This window comes from Heterodontus francisci, chromosome 28, assembly GCF_036365525.1.
Source record: "Heterodontus francisci isolate sHetFra1 chromosome 28, sHetFra1.hap1, whole genome shotgun sequence".
Lineage (NCBI taxonomy): Eukaryota > Metazoa > Chordata > Chondrichthyes > Heterodontiformes > Heterodontidae > Heterodontus > Heterodontus francisci.
In genome coordinates, this window is record NC_090398.1 from 59,123,424 (window position 1) to 59,143,457 (window position 20,034).

Here is a 20,034-nt window from a genome sequence, read left to right on the forward strand (position 1 = left end):
CAAGTAACACAGACATAAACTGACACCAAGTCACAAAGACATACACTGACACCAAGTAACAAAGACATACGCTTACTCCAAGTAACAAAGACACACTCTTACACCAAGTAACACAGACATACACAGACACCAAGTAACAAAGACATACACTGATACCCAGTAACACAGACACACACTTACAGCAAGTAACAAAGACAGACACTGATACCCAGTAACACAGACACACACTTACACCAAGTAACAAAGACATACACTGACACCCAGTAACAAAGACACACACGACACCAAGTAACAAAGACACACACTTACACCAAGTAACACAGACACACACTGACACCCAGTAACACAAACAAACACACTGACACCAAGTAACACAGAAATACACTGACATCAAGTAACAAAGACATACACTGATACCCAGTAACACAGGCACACTCTTACACCAAGTAACACAGACATACACTGACACCAAGTCACAAAGACATACACTGACACCAGGTAACAAAGACATACGCTTACTCCAAGTAACAAAGACACACTCTTACACCAAGTAACACCGACAGACACTGACACCAAGTAACAAAGACGGACAATTACACCAAGTAACAAAGACATACACTTACACCAAGTATTTTGACATACACCGACACCAAGTAACTAAGACATACACTGATACCCAGTAACACAGACACACACTTACACCAAGTAACAAAGACATACACTGACACCAAGTCACAAAGACACACACTGACACCCAGTAACAAAGACATACACTGACACCAAGTCACAAAGACATCCACTGATACACAGTAACACAGTCACACACTTACACCAAGTAACACAGGCATACACAGACACCAAGTAACAAAGACATACACTGATACCCAGTAACACAGACACACACTTACACCAAGTAACAAAGACAGACACTGATACCCAGTAACACAGACACACACTTATACCAAGTAACAAAGACATACACTGACACCCAGTCACAAAGACATACACTGACACCCAGTAACACAGACACACACGGACACCAAGTATCAAAGACACACACTTACACCAAGTAACACAGTCGCGCACTGACTCCCAGTAACACAGACACACTCTTACACAAAGTAACACAGACATACACTGACACCAAGTAACAAAGACATAAACTGATACCCTGTAACACAGTCACACACTTACACCAAGTAACACAGACATACACTGACACCAAGTAACAAACACAGACAATTACACCAAGTAACAAAGACATACAATTACACCAAGTATTTTGAAATACACTGACATCAAGTAGCAAAGACATACACTGATACCAGTAACACAGACACACACTTCAACCAAGTAACACAGACATACACTGACAGCAAGTCACAAAGACACACACTGACACCCAGTAACAAAGACATACACTGACACCAAGTCACAAAGACATACACTGATACCCAGTAACACAGACACACACTTACACCAAGTAACACAGACATACACTGACACCAAGTAACAAAGACATACACTGATAACCAGTAACACAGACACACACTTACACCAAGTAACAAAGACATTAACTGACAACCTGTAACAAAGACATACACTGGCACCCAGTAACAGAGACACACACGGAAACCAAGTAACAAAGACACACACTTACACCAAGTAACACAGACACACACACTGACACCAAGTAACACAGACATACACTGACACCAATTAACAAAGACAAACACTGATACCCAGTAACACAGGCACACACTGGGGGGAGGTGGGGGGGGCACATTGGCGCAGTGGTTAGCACCGCAGCCTCACAGCTCCAGGGACCCGGTTTCGATTCTGGGTACTGCCTGTGCGGAGTTTGCAAGTTCTCCCTGTGTCTGCGTGAGTTTCCTCCGGGTGCTCCGGTTTCCTCCGACATGCCAAAGACGTGCAGGTTGATAGGGTAATTGGCCATCATAAATTGGCCCTAGTATAGGTAGGTGGTTGGGAAATATATAGGGACAGGTGGGGATGTGATCGGAATACGGAATTAGTGTAGGATTAGCATAAATGGGTGTTTGATGGTCGGCACAGACTCGGTGGGCCGAAGGGCCTGTTTACGTGCTGTAACTCAAAACTAAACTTAATACTGATACCGAGTGTCACAGACACACACTGACAGCCAGTAACACAAACAAACACACACTGACACCCAGTAACACAGAGAACCACTGATACACAGTAACAAAGACATACACTGACACCAAGTAACACAGACACACACTGACACCCAGTAACAAAGACATACACTGACACCAAGTAACAAAGACATACATTGATACCAAGTCACAAAGACATACATTGATACCCAGTAACACAGACACAATCTGACACCAAGTAACAAAGGCATACACTTACATCAAGTAACAAAGACACACACTTACACGAAGTAACACAGACAAACACTGACACCAAGTAACAAAGACAGACAAATACACCAAGTAACAAAGACATATACTTACACCAAGTATCTTGACATACACTGACACCAAGTAACAAAGACATACATTGATACCCAGTAACACAGAGACATACTTACACCAAGTAACAAAGACATACACTGGTCACCAAGTCACAAAGACACACACTGCCACCCAGTAACAAAGACATACACTGACACCAAGTCACAAAGACATACACTGATACCCAGTAACACAGACACACACTTACACCAAGTAACACAGACATACACTGACACCAAGTAACAACGACATACACTGATACCCAGTAACACAGGCACACACTTACACCAAGTAACAAAGACAGATACTGATACCCAGTAACACAGACACACACTTACACCATGTAACAAAGAGATACACTGACACCCAGTAACAAAGACATACACTGAAACCCAGTAACACAGACACACACGGACACCAAGTAACAAAGACACACACTTACACCAAGTAACACAGACACACACTGACACCCAGTAACACAGTCACACACTTACACCAAGTAACAAAGACATACACTGACACAAAGTAACAAAGACATGCACTTACACCAAGGAACAAAGACATACACTGACACCAAGTAACAAAGACATACACTGATACCCAGTAACACAGACACACACTTACACCAATTAACAAAGAAATACACTGATACCCAGTAACACAGACACACACTTACACCATGTAACACAGACATACACTGACACCAAGTCACAAAGACATACACTGACAACAAGTAACAAAGACATACCCTTACACCAAGTAACAAAGACATACACTGACACCAAGTAACAAAGACATACACTGATACCCAGGAACACAGACACACACTTACACCAAGTAACAAAGACATACACTGATACCCAGTAACAAAGACACACACTTGCACCATGTAACACAGACATACGCTTACACCCAGTAACAAAGACACACACTTGCACCATGTAACACAGACATACACTGACACCAGGTAACAAAGACAGACAATTACACCAAGTAACAAAGACATACACTTACACCAAGTATTTTGACATACACTGATACAAATTTACAAAGATGTACACTGATACCCAGTAACACAGACACACACTGACACCCAGTAACAAAGACATACACTGACACCAAGTAACACAGACATACACTGACACCAAGTAACAAAGATATACACTGATCCCCAGTAACACAGACACACACTTACACCAAGGAACACAGACATGCACTGACACCAAGTAACAAAGACATACACTGACACCAAGTCACAAAGACATACACTGATACCCAGTAACACAGACACACACTGACACCAAGTAACAAAGACATACACTGACACCAAGTAACACAGACACACACTGACACCCAGTAACAAAGACATACACTGACACCAAGTCACAAAGACATACACTGATACCAAGTCACAAAGAAATACACTGATACCCAGTAACACAGACACTCACTGACACCAAGTAACAAAGACATACACTGACTCCAAGTAACAAAGACTTACACATACACCATGTAACAAAGACACACACTTACACCAGGTAACACAGACATACACTGACACCCAGTAACAAAGACATACACTGACCCCAAGTCACAAAGACATACACTGATACCAAGTCACAAAGAAATACACTGATACCCAGTAACACAGACACACACTGACACCCAGTAACAAAGACATACACTGACACCAAGTAACACAGACATACACTGATACCCAGTAACACAGACACACACTTACACCAAGGAACACAGACATGCACTGACACCAAGTAACAAAGACATACACTGATACCAAGTCACAAAGACATACACTGATACCCAGTAACACAGACACACACTGACACCAAGTAACAAAGACATACACTGACACCAAGTAACACAGACACACACTGACACCCAGTAACAAAGACATACACTGACACCAAGTAACAAAGACATACACTGACTCCAAGTAACAAAGACATACACTTACACCATGTAACAAAGACACACACTTACACCAAGTAACACAGACATACACTGACACCAAGTAACAAAGACATACACTGATACCCAGTAACACAGACACACACTTACACCATGTAACACAGACATACACTGACACCAAGTAACAAAGACATACACTGACACCAAGTAACAAAGACATACACTGACACCAAGTCACAAAGACATACACTTATACCCAGTAACACAGACACACACTTACACCAAGTAACACAGACATAGACTGACACCAAGTAACAAAGACATACACTGACACCAAGTAACAAAGACATACACTTACACCAAGTAACAAAGACACACACTTACACCAAGTAACACAGACATACACTGACACCAAGTAACAAAGACAGACAATTACAACAAGTAACAAAGACATACAATTACACCAGGTATTTTGAAATACACTGACATCAAGTAGCGAAGACATACACTGATACCCAGTAACACAGACACACACTTCAACCAATTAACAAAGACATACACTGACAGCAAGTCACAAAGACACACACTGACACCCAGTAACAAAGACATACACTGACACCAAGTCACAAAGACATACACTGATACCCAGTAACACAGACACACACTTACACCAAGTAACACAGACATACACTGACACCAAGTAACAAAGACATACACTGATAACCAGTAACACAGACACACACTTACACCAAGTAACAAAGATAGACACTGATACCCAGTAACACAGACACACACTTACACCAAGTAACAAAGACATACACTGACAACCAGTAACAAAGACATACACTGACACCCAGTAACACAGACACACACTGGGCGGCACAGTTGCGCAGTGGTTCGCACTGCAGCCTCACAGCTTCAGGGACCCGGGTTCGATTCTGGGAACTGCCTGTGCGGAGTTTGGAAGTTCTCCCTGTGTCTGCATGGATTTTCTCCGGGTGCTCCGGTTTCCTCCCACATGCCAAAGACTTGCAGGTTGATAGCTTAATTGGCCATTATAAATTGCCCCTAGTATAGGTGGGTGGTAGGGAAATATATAGGGACCGGTGGGGATGTTATTGGAATATGGGATTCTTGTAGGATTAGTATAAATGGGTGGTTGCTGGTCGGCACAGACTCGTTGGTTCGAAGGGCCTGTTTAAGTGCTGCATCTTTAAACTAAACTAAATACTGACACCTAGTGTCACAGACATACACTGACACCCAGAAACACACACTGATACCCAGTAACACAGAGAAACACTGATACACAGTAACAAAGACATTCACTGACACCAAGTAACACAGACACATAATGACACCCAGTAAAAAAGACATACACTGACACCAAGTCACAAAGACATACACTGATGCCCAGTAAGACAGACACACACTGACACCAAGTAACAAAGACATACACTGACACCAAGTAACAAAGACATACACTTACACCAAGTACCAAAGACACACACTTACACCAAGTAACACAGACATACACTGACACGAAGTAACAAAGACAGACAATTACACCAAGTAACAAAGACAGACACTTACACCAAGTATTTTGAAATACACTGACACCAAGTAGCAAAGACATACACTGATACCCAGTAACACAGACACACACTTCAACCAAGTAACAAAGACATACACTGACAGCAAGTCACGAGGACACACACTGACACCCAGTAACAAAGACAAACACTGACACCATGTCACAAAGACATACACTGATACCCAGTAACACAGACACACACTTACACCAAGTAACACAGACATACACTGACAGCAAGTAACAAAGACATACACAGATAATCAGTAACACAGACACACACTTACACCAAGTAACAAAGACAGACACTGATACCCAGTAACACAGACACACACTTACACCAAGTAACAAATACATACACTGACACCCAGTAACAAAGACATACACTGACACCCAGTAACACAGACACACACGGACACCAAGTAACAAAGACACAAACTTACACCAAGTAACACAGACACACACTGACACCCAGCAACTCAAACAAACACACTGACACCATTTAACACAGACATACACTGACACTAAGTAACAAAGACATACACTGATACTCAGTAACACAGACACAGACTTCAACCAAGTAACAAAGACAAACACTGACAGCAAGTCACAAAGACACACACTGACACCCAGTAACAAAGACAAACACTGACACCATGTCACAAAGACATACACTGATACCCAGTAACACAGACACACACTTACACCAAGTAACACAGACATCCACTGACAGCAAGTAACAAAGACATACACAGATAATGAGTAACACAGACACACACTTACACCAAGTAACAAAGACAGACACTGATACCCAGTAACACAGACACACACTTACGCCAAGTAACAAAGACATACACTGACACCCAGTAACAAAGACATACACTGACACCCAGTAACACAGACACACACGGACACCAAGTAACAAAGACACAAACTTACCCCAAGTAACACAGACACACACTGACACCCAGCAACACAAACAAACACACTGACACCAAGTAGCACAGACATACACTGACACCAAGTAACAAAGACATACACTGATTCCCAGTAACACAGGCACACACTGGGGGCGGGGGGGGGGGACACATTGTCGCAGTGGTTAGCACCGCAGCCTCACAGCTCCAGGGACCCGGTTTCGATTCTGCGTACTGCCTGTGCGTAGTTTGCAAGTTCTCCCTGTGTCTGCGTGAGTTTCCTCCGGGTGCTCCGGTTTCCTCCCACATGCCAAAGACTTGCAGGTTGATAGTTTAATTGGCCATCATAAATTGCCCCTAGTATAGGTAGGTGGTAGGGAAATATATAGGGACAGGGTGGGATGTGATCGGAATACGGAATTAGTGTAGGATTAGCATAAATGGGTGGTTGATGGTCGGCACAGACTCGGTGGGCCGAAGGGCCTGTTTAAGTGCTGTATCTCTAAACTAAACTAAATACTGACACCTAGTGTCACAGACACACACTGACAGCTAGTAACACAAAAAAACACACACTGACTCCCAGTAACACAGAGAACCACTGAAACACAGTAACAAAGACATACACTGACACCAAGTAACACAGACACACACTGACACCCAGTAACAAAGACATTCACTGACACCAAGTAACAAAGACATACATTGACACCAAGTCACAAAGACATACACTGATACCCAGTAACACAGACACACACTGACACCAAGTAACAAAGACATACACTGATACCAAGTAACAAAGACACACACTTATACCATGTAACACACACATACGCTTACACCAAGTAACAAAGACACACACTTACACCAAGTAACACAGACATACACTGACACCAGGTAACAAAGACAGACAATTACACCAAGTAACAAAGACATACACTGACACCAAGACACAAAGAAATACACTGATACCCAGTAACACAGAAACACACATACACCAAGTAACACAGACATACACTGACACACAGTAACACAGACACACACTTACACCAAGTAACAAAGACATACACTGACACCCAGTAACAAAGACAGACACAGACACCAAGCCACAAATATATACACAGATACCCAGTAAAACAGACACACTTACAGCAAGGAACACAGACACACACTTACACCTAGTAACACAGACATACACTGACACCAAGTAACAAAGACATACACTGATACCTAGTAAAAAAGACATACACTGACACCAAGTCACAAAGACACAGACTGATACCAAGTCACAAAGACACACACTGATGCCCAGTAACACAGACACATACTGACACCAAGTAACAAAGACATAAACTTACACCAAGTAACAAAGACACACTCACACCAAGTAACAAAGACAGACAATTACACCAAGTAACAAAAACATGCACTTACACCAAGTATTTTGACATACACTGACACCAAGTAACAAAGACATACACTGATACCCAGTAACACAGACACACACTTACACCAAGTAACAAAGACACACACTGACACCCAGTAACAAAGACATACACTGACACCAAGTCACAAAGGAATACACTGATACCCAGTAACACAGACACTCACATACACCAAGTAACACAGACATACACTGAAACCCAGTAACACAGACACACACTTACACCAAGTAACAAAGACATACACTGACACCCAGTAACAAAGACATACATTGACACCCAGTAACCCAGACATACACTGAAACCCACTAACACAGACACACGATTACACCAAGTAACACAGACACACACTGATACCCAGTAACAAAGACATACACTGACACCAATTCACTAAGACATACACTGACACCAAGTAACAAAGACATACACATACACCAAGTAACAAAGACATACACTGACACCAAGTAACACAGACATACACTGACACCAAGTAACAAAGACATACACTGATACCCAGTAACATAGACACACACTTACACCAAGTAACACAGACATACACTGACACCAAGGAACAAAGACATACACTGATACCAAGTCACAAAGACATACACTGATACCCAGTATCACAGACGCACACTGACACCAAGTAACAAAGACATACACTGACACCAAGTAACACAGACACACACTGATACCAAGTCACAAAGACATACACTTACACCAAGTAACACAGACATACACTGACGCCAAGTAACAAAGACATACACTTACACCAAGTTACAAAGACAGACAATTACACCAAGTAACAAAGGCATACACTTACACCAAGTAACAAAGACACACACTTACACCAAGTAACACAGACATACACTGACGCCAAGTAACAAAGACATACACTTACACAAAGTAACAAAGACAGACAATTACACCAAGTAACAAAGACATACACTTGCACCCAGTAACACAGACACACCCTTACACCAAGTAACACAGACATACACTGAAACCCAGTAACACAGACACACACTTACACCAAGTAACAAAGACATACACTGACACCCAGTATCAAAGACATACATTGACACCCAGTAACTCAGACATACACTGACACCCAGTAACACAGACACACAATTACACCAAGTAACACAGACATACACAGACACCAAGTAACAAAGACATACACTGATACCCAGTAACACAGACACACACTGATACCCAGTAACAAAGACATACTCTGACACCAATTCACAAAGACATACACTGACACCAAGTCACAAAGACATACACTGATACCCAGTAACACAGACACACACTGACACCAAGTAACAAAGACTTACACTGACACCAAGTAACAAAGACATACACTTACACCAAGTAACAAAGACATACACTGACACCAAGTAACACAGACATACACTGACACCAATTCACAAAGACATACACTGATACCCAGCAACATAGACACACACTTACACCAAGTAACACAGACATACACTGACACCAAGAAACAAAGACATACACTGATACCAAGTCACAAAGACATACACTGATACCCAGTAACACAGACACACACTTACACCAAGTGACAAAGGCATACACTGACACCAAGTAACACAGACACATACTGACACCCAGTAACAAAGACAGACACTGTCACCAAGTCACAAAGACATACACTGATACCAAGTCACAAAGACATACACTTACACCACGTAACACAGACATACACTGACGCCAAGTAACAAATACATACACTTACACCAAGTAACAAAGACATGCACATACACCAAGTAACAAAGACATACACTGACACCAAGTAACACAGACATACACCGATACCCAGTATCAAAGACATACATTGACACCCAGTAACTCAGACATACACTGACACCCAGTAACACAGACACACAATTACACCAAGTAACACAGACATACACTGACACCAAGTAACAAAGACATACACTGATACCCAGTAACAAAGACATACACTGACACCAATTCACAAAGACATACACTGACACCAAGTCACAAAGACATACACTGATACCCAGTAACACAGACACACACTGACACCAAGTAACAAAGACATACACTGACACCAAGTAACAAAGACATACACTGACACCAAGTAACACAGACATACACTGACACCAAGTAACAAAGACATACACTGATACCCAGTAACATAGACACACACTTACACCAAGTAACACAGACATACACTGACACCAAGTAACAAAGACATACACTGATACCAAGTCACAAAGACATACACTGATACCCAGTAACACAGACACACACTTACACCAAGTGACAAAGACATACACTGACACCAAGTAACACAGACACATACTGACACCCAGTAACAAAGACATACACTGTCACCAAGTCACAAAGACATACACTGATTCTTTCTTTTGGGCCTCCTTATCTCGAGAGACAATTGATACGCGCCTGGAGGTGGTCAGTGGTTTGTGAAGCACCGCCTGGAGTGGCTATAAAGGCCAATTCTGGAGTGACAGGCTCTTCCACAGGTGCTGCAGAGAAATATGTTTGTTGGGGCTGTTGCACAGTTGGCTCTCCCCTTGCGCCTCTGTCTTTTTTCCTGCCAACTACTAAGTCTCTTCGACTCGCCACAATTTAGCCCTGTCTTTATGGCTGCCCGCCAGCTCTGGCGAATGCTGGCAACTGACTCCCACGACTTGTGATCAATGTCACACGATTTCATGTCACGTTTGCAGACGTCTTTATAACGGAGACATGGACGGCCGGTGGGTCTGATACCAGTGGCGAGCTCGCTGTACAATGTGTCTTTGGGGATCCTGCCATCTTCCATGCGGCTCACATGGACAAGCCATCTCAAGCGCCGCTGACTCAGTCGTGTGTATAAGCTGGGGGTGTTGGCCGCTTCAAGGACTTCTGTGTTGGAGATATAGTCCTGCCACCTGATGCCAAGTATTCTCCGAAGGCAGCGAAGATGGAATGAATTGAGACGTCGCTCTTGGCTGGCATACGTTGTCCAGGCCTCGCTGCCGTAGAGCAAGGTACTGAGGACACAGGCCTGATACACTCGGACTTTTGTGTTCCGTGTCAGTGCGCCATTTTCCCACACTCTCTTGGCCAGTCTGGACATAGCAGTGGAAGCCTTACCCATGCGCTTGTTGATTTCTGCATCTAGAGTCAGGTTACTGGTGATAGTTGAGCCTAGGTAGGTGAACTCTTGAACCACTTCCAGAGCGTGGTCGCCAATATTGATGGATGGAGCATTTCTGACATCCTGCCCCATGATGTTCGTTTTCTTGAGGCTGATGGTTAGGCCAAATTCATTGCAGGCAGACGCAAACCTGTCGATGAGACTCTGCAGGCATTCTTCAGTGTGAGATGTTAAAGCAGCATCGTCAGCAAAGAGGAGTTCTCTGATGAGGACTTTCCGTACTTTGGACTTCGCTCTTAGACGGGCAAGGTTGAACAACCTGCCCCCTGATCTTGTGTGGAGGAAAATTCCTTTTTCAGAGGATTTGAACGCATGTGAAAGCAGCAGGGAGAAGAAAATCCCAAAAAGTGTGGGTGCGAGAACACAGCCCTGTTTCACACCACTCAGGATAGGAAAGGGCTCTGATGAGGAGCCACCATGTTGAATTGTGCCTTTCATATTGTCATGGAATGAGGTGATGATACTTAGTAGCTTTGGTGGACATCCGATCTTTTCTAGTAGTCTGAAGAGACCACGTCTGCTGACGAGGTCAAAGGCTTTGGTGAGATCAATGAAAGCAATGTAGAGGGGCATCTATTGTTCACGGCATTTCTCCTGTATCTGACGAAGGGAGAACAGCATGTCAATAGTCGATCTCTCTGCACGAAAGCCACACTGTGCCTCAGGGTAGACGCGCTCGGCCAGCTTCTGGAGCCTGTTCAGAGCGACTCGAGCAAAGACTTTCCCCACTATGCTGAGCAGGGAGATTCCACGGTAGTTGTTGCAGTCACCGCGGTCACCTTTGTTTTTATAGAGGGTGATGATGTTGGCATCGCGCATGTCCTGGGGTACTGCTCCCTCGTCCCAGCACAGGCATAGCAGTTCATGTAGTGCTGAGAGTATAGCAGGCTTGGCACTCTTGATTATTTCAGGGGTAATGCTGTCCTTCCCAGGGGCTTTTCCGCTGGCTAGGGAATCAATGGCATCACTGAGTTCCGATTTGGTTGAATGTATGTCCAGCTCATCCATGACTGGTAGAGGCTGGGCTGCATTGAGGGCAGTCTCAGTGACAGCATTCTCCCTGGAGTACAGTTCTAGGTAGTGCTCAACTCAGCGGTCCATCTGTTTGCGTTGGTCAGTGATTATGTCCCCCGATTTAGATTTGAGGGGGGTGATCTTCTTGATGGTTGGCCCAAGAGCTCTCTTCATGCCATCATACATTCCTCTGATGTTTCCGGTGTCTGAGGCCAGCTGAATATGACTGCATAGGTGTTGCCAGTAGTCGTTTGCGCAACGCCTAGCTGTTCTTTGTGCAGTACTTCTGGCTGCTTTAAGTGCTGCGGATGTTAAATCGCTGGGGGCTTTCTTGTAGTTCAAAAGTGCAATGCGCTTAGCGGCTATGACAGGTTCCAGCTCTTCATTATGAGATTGAAACCAGTCTGCATTTCTCTTCGCACTTTTGCCGTAGGTGGTCAAAGCTGACTCATAGATGGCGTCTCTGATGTGGGCCCACTTGGTCACACTGATACCAAGTCACAAAGACATACACTTACACCAAGTAACACAGACATACACTGACGCCAAGTCACAAAGACATACACTTACACCAAGTAACAAAGACAGACAATTACACCAAGTAACAAAGACATACACTTACACCAAGTAACAAAGACACACACTTACACCCAGTAACACAGACACACCCTTACACCAAGTAACAAAGACATACACTGACACCCAGAAACACAGACAAACACGGACACCAAGTAACAAAGACACAGACTTACACCAAGTAACACAGACACACATTGACATCCAGTAACACAGACACACACTTACACCAAGTGACACAGACATACACTGATAACAAGTCACAAAGACATACACTGATACCAAGTAACAAAGACATACACTTACACCAAGTAACAAAGACAGACAATTACACCAAGTATTTTGACATACACTGACACCAAGTAACACAGACATACACTGATACCCAGTAACACAGACACACACTTACACCAAGTAACAAAGACATACACTGACACCAAGTCACAAAGACACACACTGACACCCAGTAACAAAGATATACACTGACACCAAGTCACAAAGACATACACTGATACCCAGTAACACAGACGCACAGTTACACCCAGTAACAAAGACATACACTGACACCCAGTAACACAGACACACCCGGACACCAAGTAACAAAGACACTGACTTACACCAAGTAACACAGACACACACTGACACCCAGTAACACAGACACACACTTAGACCAAGTAAAAAAGACATACACTGACACCCAGTAACAAAGACATACACTGACAACCAGTAACAAAGACATACGCTTACTCCAAGTAACAAAGACACACACTTACACCAAGTAACACAGACATACACTGACACCAAGTAACAAAGACAGACAATTGCACCAAGTAACAAAGACATACACTGACACCAAGTAACAAAGACATACACTGATACCCAGTAACACAGACACACACTTACACCAAGTAACAAAGACATACACTGACACCAAGTCACAAAGACACACACTGACACACAGTAACAAAGACATACACTGACACCAAGTCACAAAGACAAACACTGATACACAGTAACACAGTCACACACTTACACCAAGTATCACAGACATACACAGACACCAAGTAACAAAGACATACACTGATACCCAGTAACACAGAGACACACTTACACCAAGTCACAAAGACACACACTGACACCAAGTAACAAAGACATGCACTGACACCAAGTCACAAAGACATACACTGATACCCAGTAACACAGACACACACTTACACCAAATAACACAGACATACACTGGCACCAGGTAACAAAGACATACACTGATACCCAGTAACACAGACACACACGTACACCAAGTAACAAAGACAGATACTGATACCCAGTAACACAGAAACACAATTACAACATGTAACAAAGACATACACTGACACCCAGCAACAAAGACATATACTGACACCCAGTAACACAGACACACACGGACACCAGGTAACAAAGACACACACTTACAACAAGTAAGACAGACACACACTTACACCAAGTAACAAAGACATATACTGACACCAAGTAACAAAGACATACACTGACACCAAGTCACAAAGACAGACACTGACACCAAATCACAAAGACATACACTGATACCCAGTAACACAGACACACACTGACACCCTGTAACAAAGACATGCACTGACACCATGTCACAAAGACATACACTGATACCCAGAAACACAGACACACACTTACACCAAGTAACACAGACATACTCTGACACCAAGTAACAAAGACATACACTGATACCCAGTAACACAGACACACACTTACACCAAGTAACAAAGACAGACACTGATACCCAGTAACACAGACACACACTTACACCAAGTAACAAAGACATGCACTGACACCAAGTAACAAAGACATACACTGACACCCAGTAACACAGACACACACGGACACCAAGTAACAAAGACACACACTTACACCAAGTAACACAGACACACACTGACAACCAGTAACACAAACAAACACACTGACACCAAGTAACACAGAAATACACTGACACCAAGTAACAAAGACATACTCTGATACCCAGTAACACAGGCACACTCTTACACCAAGTAACACAGACATACACTGACACCAAGACACAAAGACATGCACTGACACCAAGTAACAAAGACATACGCTTACTCCAAGTAACAAAGACACACACTTACACCAAGTAACACAGACAGACACTGACACCAAGAAACAAAGACAGACAATTACACCAAGTAACAAAGACATACACTTACACCAACTATTTTGACATACACTGACACCAAGTAACAAAGACATACACTGATACCCAGTAACACAGACACACACTTACACCAAGTAACAAAGACATACACTGACACCAAGTCACAAAGACACACACTGACACCCAGTAACAAAGACATACACGGACACCAAGTAACAAAGACACACACTTACACAAAGTAACACAGACACACACTGACACCCAGTAACACCAACAAACACACAGACACCAAGTAACACAGAAACACACTGACATCAAGTAACAAAGACATACACTGATACCCAGTAACACAGGCACACTCTTACACCAAGTAACACAGACATACATTGACACCAAGTCACAAAGACATACACTTACACCAAGTAACAAAGACATACACTGACACCAAGTTACAAAGACACACACTGACACCCAGTAACAAAGACATACACGGACACCAAGTAACAAAGAGACACACTTACACAAAGTAACACAGACACACACTGACACCCAGTAACACCAACAAACACACAGACACCAAGTAACACAGAAACACACTGACATCAAGTAACAAAGACATACACTGATACCCAGTAACACAGGCACACTCTTACACCAAGTAACACAGACATACATTGACACCAAGTCACAAAGACATACACTTACACCAAGTAACAAAGACATACGCTTACTCCAAGTAACAAAGACACACTCTTACACCAAGTAACACAGACATACACAGACACCAAGTAACAAAGACGTACACTGATACCCAGTAACACAGACACACACTTACACCAAGTAACAAAGACAGACACTGATACCCAGTAACACAGACACACACTTACACCAAGTAACAAAGACATACACTGACACCCAGTAACAAAGACATACACTGAACCCAGTAACACAGACACACACGGACACCAAGTAACAAAGACACACACTTACACCAAGTAACACAGACACACACTGACACCCAGTAACACAAACAAACACACAGAAACCAAGTAACACAGAAATACACTGACATCAAGTAACAAAGACATACACTGATACCCAGTAACACAGGCACATTCTTACACCAAGTAACACAGACATACACTGACACCAAGTCACAAAGACATACAGTGACACCAAGTAACAAAGACATACGCTTACTCCAAGTAACAAAGACACACTCTTACACCAAGTAACACCGACATACACTTACACCAAGTAAGAAAGACGGACAATTACACCAAGTAACAAAGACATACACTTACACCAAGTATTTTGACATACACTTACACCAAGTAACAAAGAAATGCACTGATACCCAGTAACGCAGACACACACTTACACCAAGTAACAAAGACATACACTGACACCAAGTCACAAAGACACACACTGACACCCAGTAACAAAGACATACACTGACACCAAGTCACAAAGACATACACTGATACACAGTAACACAGTCACACACTTACACCAAGTAACACAGGCATACACAGACACCAAGTAACAAAGACATACACTGATACCCTGTAACACAGACACACACTTACACCAAGTAACAAAGGCAGACACTGATACCCAGTAACACAGACACATACTTACACCAAGTAACAAAGATATACACTGACACCCAGTAACAAAGACATACACTGACACCCAGTAACACAGACACACACGGACACCAAGTAACAAAGACACACACTTACACCAAGTAACACAGACACACACTGACACCCAGTAACACAAACAAACACACAGACACCAAGTAACACAGACACACTCTTACACCAAGTAACAAAGACATACACTGACACCCAGTAACAAATACATACACTGACACCCACTAACACAGACACACACGGACACCAAGTAACAAAGACACACACTTACACCAAGTAACGCAGACACACACTGACACCCAGTAACACAAACTAACACACAGACACCAAGTAACACAGAAATACACTGACATCAAGTAACAAAGACACACACTGATACCCAGTAACACAGGCACATTCTTACACCAAGTAACACAGACATACACTGACACCATGTCACAAAGACATACACTGACACCAAGTAACAAAGACATACGCTTACTCCAAGTAACAAAGACACACTCTTACACCAAGTAACACCGACATACACTGACACCAAGTAAGAAAGACGGACAATTACACCAAGTAACAAAGACATACACTTACACCAAGTATTTTGACATACACTTACACCAAGTAACAAAGACATACACTGATACCCAGTAACACAGACACACACTTACACCAAGTAACAAAGACATACACTGACACCAAGTCACAAAGACACACACTGACACCCAGTAACAAAGACATACACTGACACCAAGTCACAAAGACATACACTGATACACAGTAACACAGTCACACACTTACACCAAGTAACACAGGCATGCACAGACACCAAGTAACAAAGACATACACTGATACCCTGTAACACAGACACACACTTGCACCAAGTAACAAAGACAGACACTGATACCCAGTAACACAGACACATACTTACACCAAGTAACAAAGATATACACTGACACCCAGTAACAAAGACATACACTGACACCCAGTAACACAGACACACACTGACACCCAGTAACACAAACAAACACACAGACACCAAGTAACACAGAAATACACTGACATCAAGTAACAAAGACATACACTGATAACCAGTAACACAGGCACACTCTTACACCAAGTAACACAGACATAAACTGACACCAAGTCACAAAGACATACACTGACACCAAGTAACAAAGACATTCGATTACTCCAAGTAACAAAGACACACTCTTACACCAAGTAACACAGACATACACAGACACCAAGTAACAAAGACATACACTGATACCCAGTAACACAGACGCACACTTACACCAAGTAACAAAGACAGACACTGATACCCAGTAACAAAGACACACACTTACACCAAGTAACAAAGACATGCACTGACACCCAGTAACAAAGACATACACTGACACCCAGTAACACAGACACACACGGACACCAAGTAACAAAGACACACACTTATACCAAGTAACACAGACATACACTGACACCCAGTAACACAAACAAACACACAGACACCTAGTAACACAGACATACACTGACACCAAGTAACAAAGACATACGCTTTCTCCAAGTCACAAAGACACTCTCTTACACCAAGTAACACCGACATACACTGACACCAAGTAACAAAGACATACACTTACACCAAGTATTTTGACATACACTGACACCAAGTTACAAAGACATACACTGATACCCAGTATCACAGACACGCACTTACACCAAGTAACAAAGACATACACTGACACCAAGTCACAAAGACACACACTGACACCCAGTTACAAAGACATAGACTGACAACAAGTCACAAAGACATACACTGACACCAAGTCACAAAGACACACACTGACACCAAGTCACAAAGACATACACTGATACACAGTAACACAGTCACACACATACACCAAGTAACACAGGCATACACAGACACCAAGTAACAAAGACATACACTGATACCCTTTAACACAGACACACACTTACACCAAGTAACAAAGACAGACACTGATACCCAGTAACACAGACACATACTTACACCAAGTAACAAAGACATACACTTACACCAAGTATTTTGACATACACTTACACCAAGTAACAAAGACATACACTGATACCCAGTAACACAGACACACACTTACACCAAGTAACAAAGACATACACTGACACCAAGTCACAAAGACACACACTGACACCCAGTAACAAAGACATACACTGACACCAAGTCACAAAGACATACACTGATACACAGTAACACAGTCACACACTTACACCAAGTAACACAGGCATACACAGACACCAAGTAACAAAGACATACACTGATACCCTGTAACACAGACACACACTTGCACCAAGTAACAAAGACAGACACTGATACCCAGTAACACAGACACATACTTACACCAAGTAACAAAGATATACACTGACACCCAGTAACAAAGACATACACTGACACCCAGTAACACAGACACACACGGACACCAAGCAACAAAGACACACACTTACACCAAGTAACACAGACACACACTGACACCCAGTAACACAAACAAACACACAGACACCAAGTAACACAGAAATACACTGACATCAAGTAACAAAGACATACACTGATACCCAGTAACACAGGCACACTCTTACACCAAGTAACACAGACATAAACTGACACCAAGTCACAAAGACATAGACTGACACCAAGTAACAAAGACATTCGATTACTCCAAGTAACAAAGACACACTCTTACACAAAGTAACACAGACATACACAGACACCAAGTAACAAAGACATACACTGATACCCAGTAACACAGACGCACACTTACACCAAGTAACAAAGACAGACACTGATACCCAAAAACACAGACACACACTTACACCAAGTAACAAAGACATGCACTGACACCCAGTAACAAAGACATACACTGACACCCAGTAACACAGACACACACGGACACCAAGTAACAAAGACACACACTTATACCAAGTAACACAGACATACACTGACACCCAGTAACACAAACAAACACACAGACAC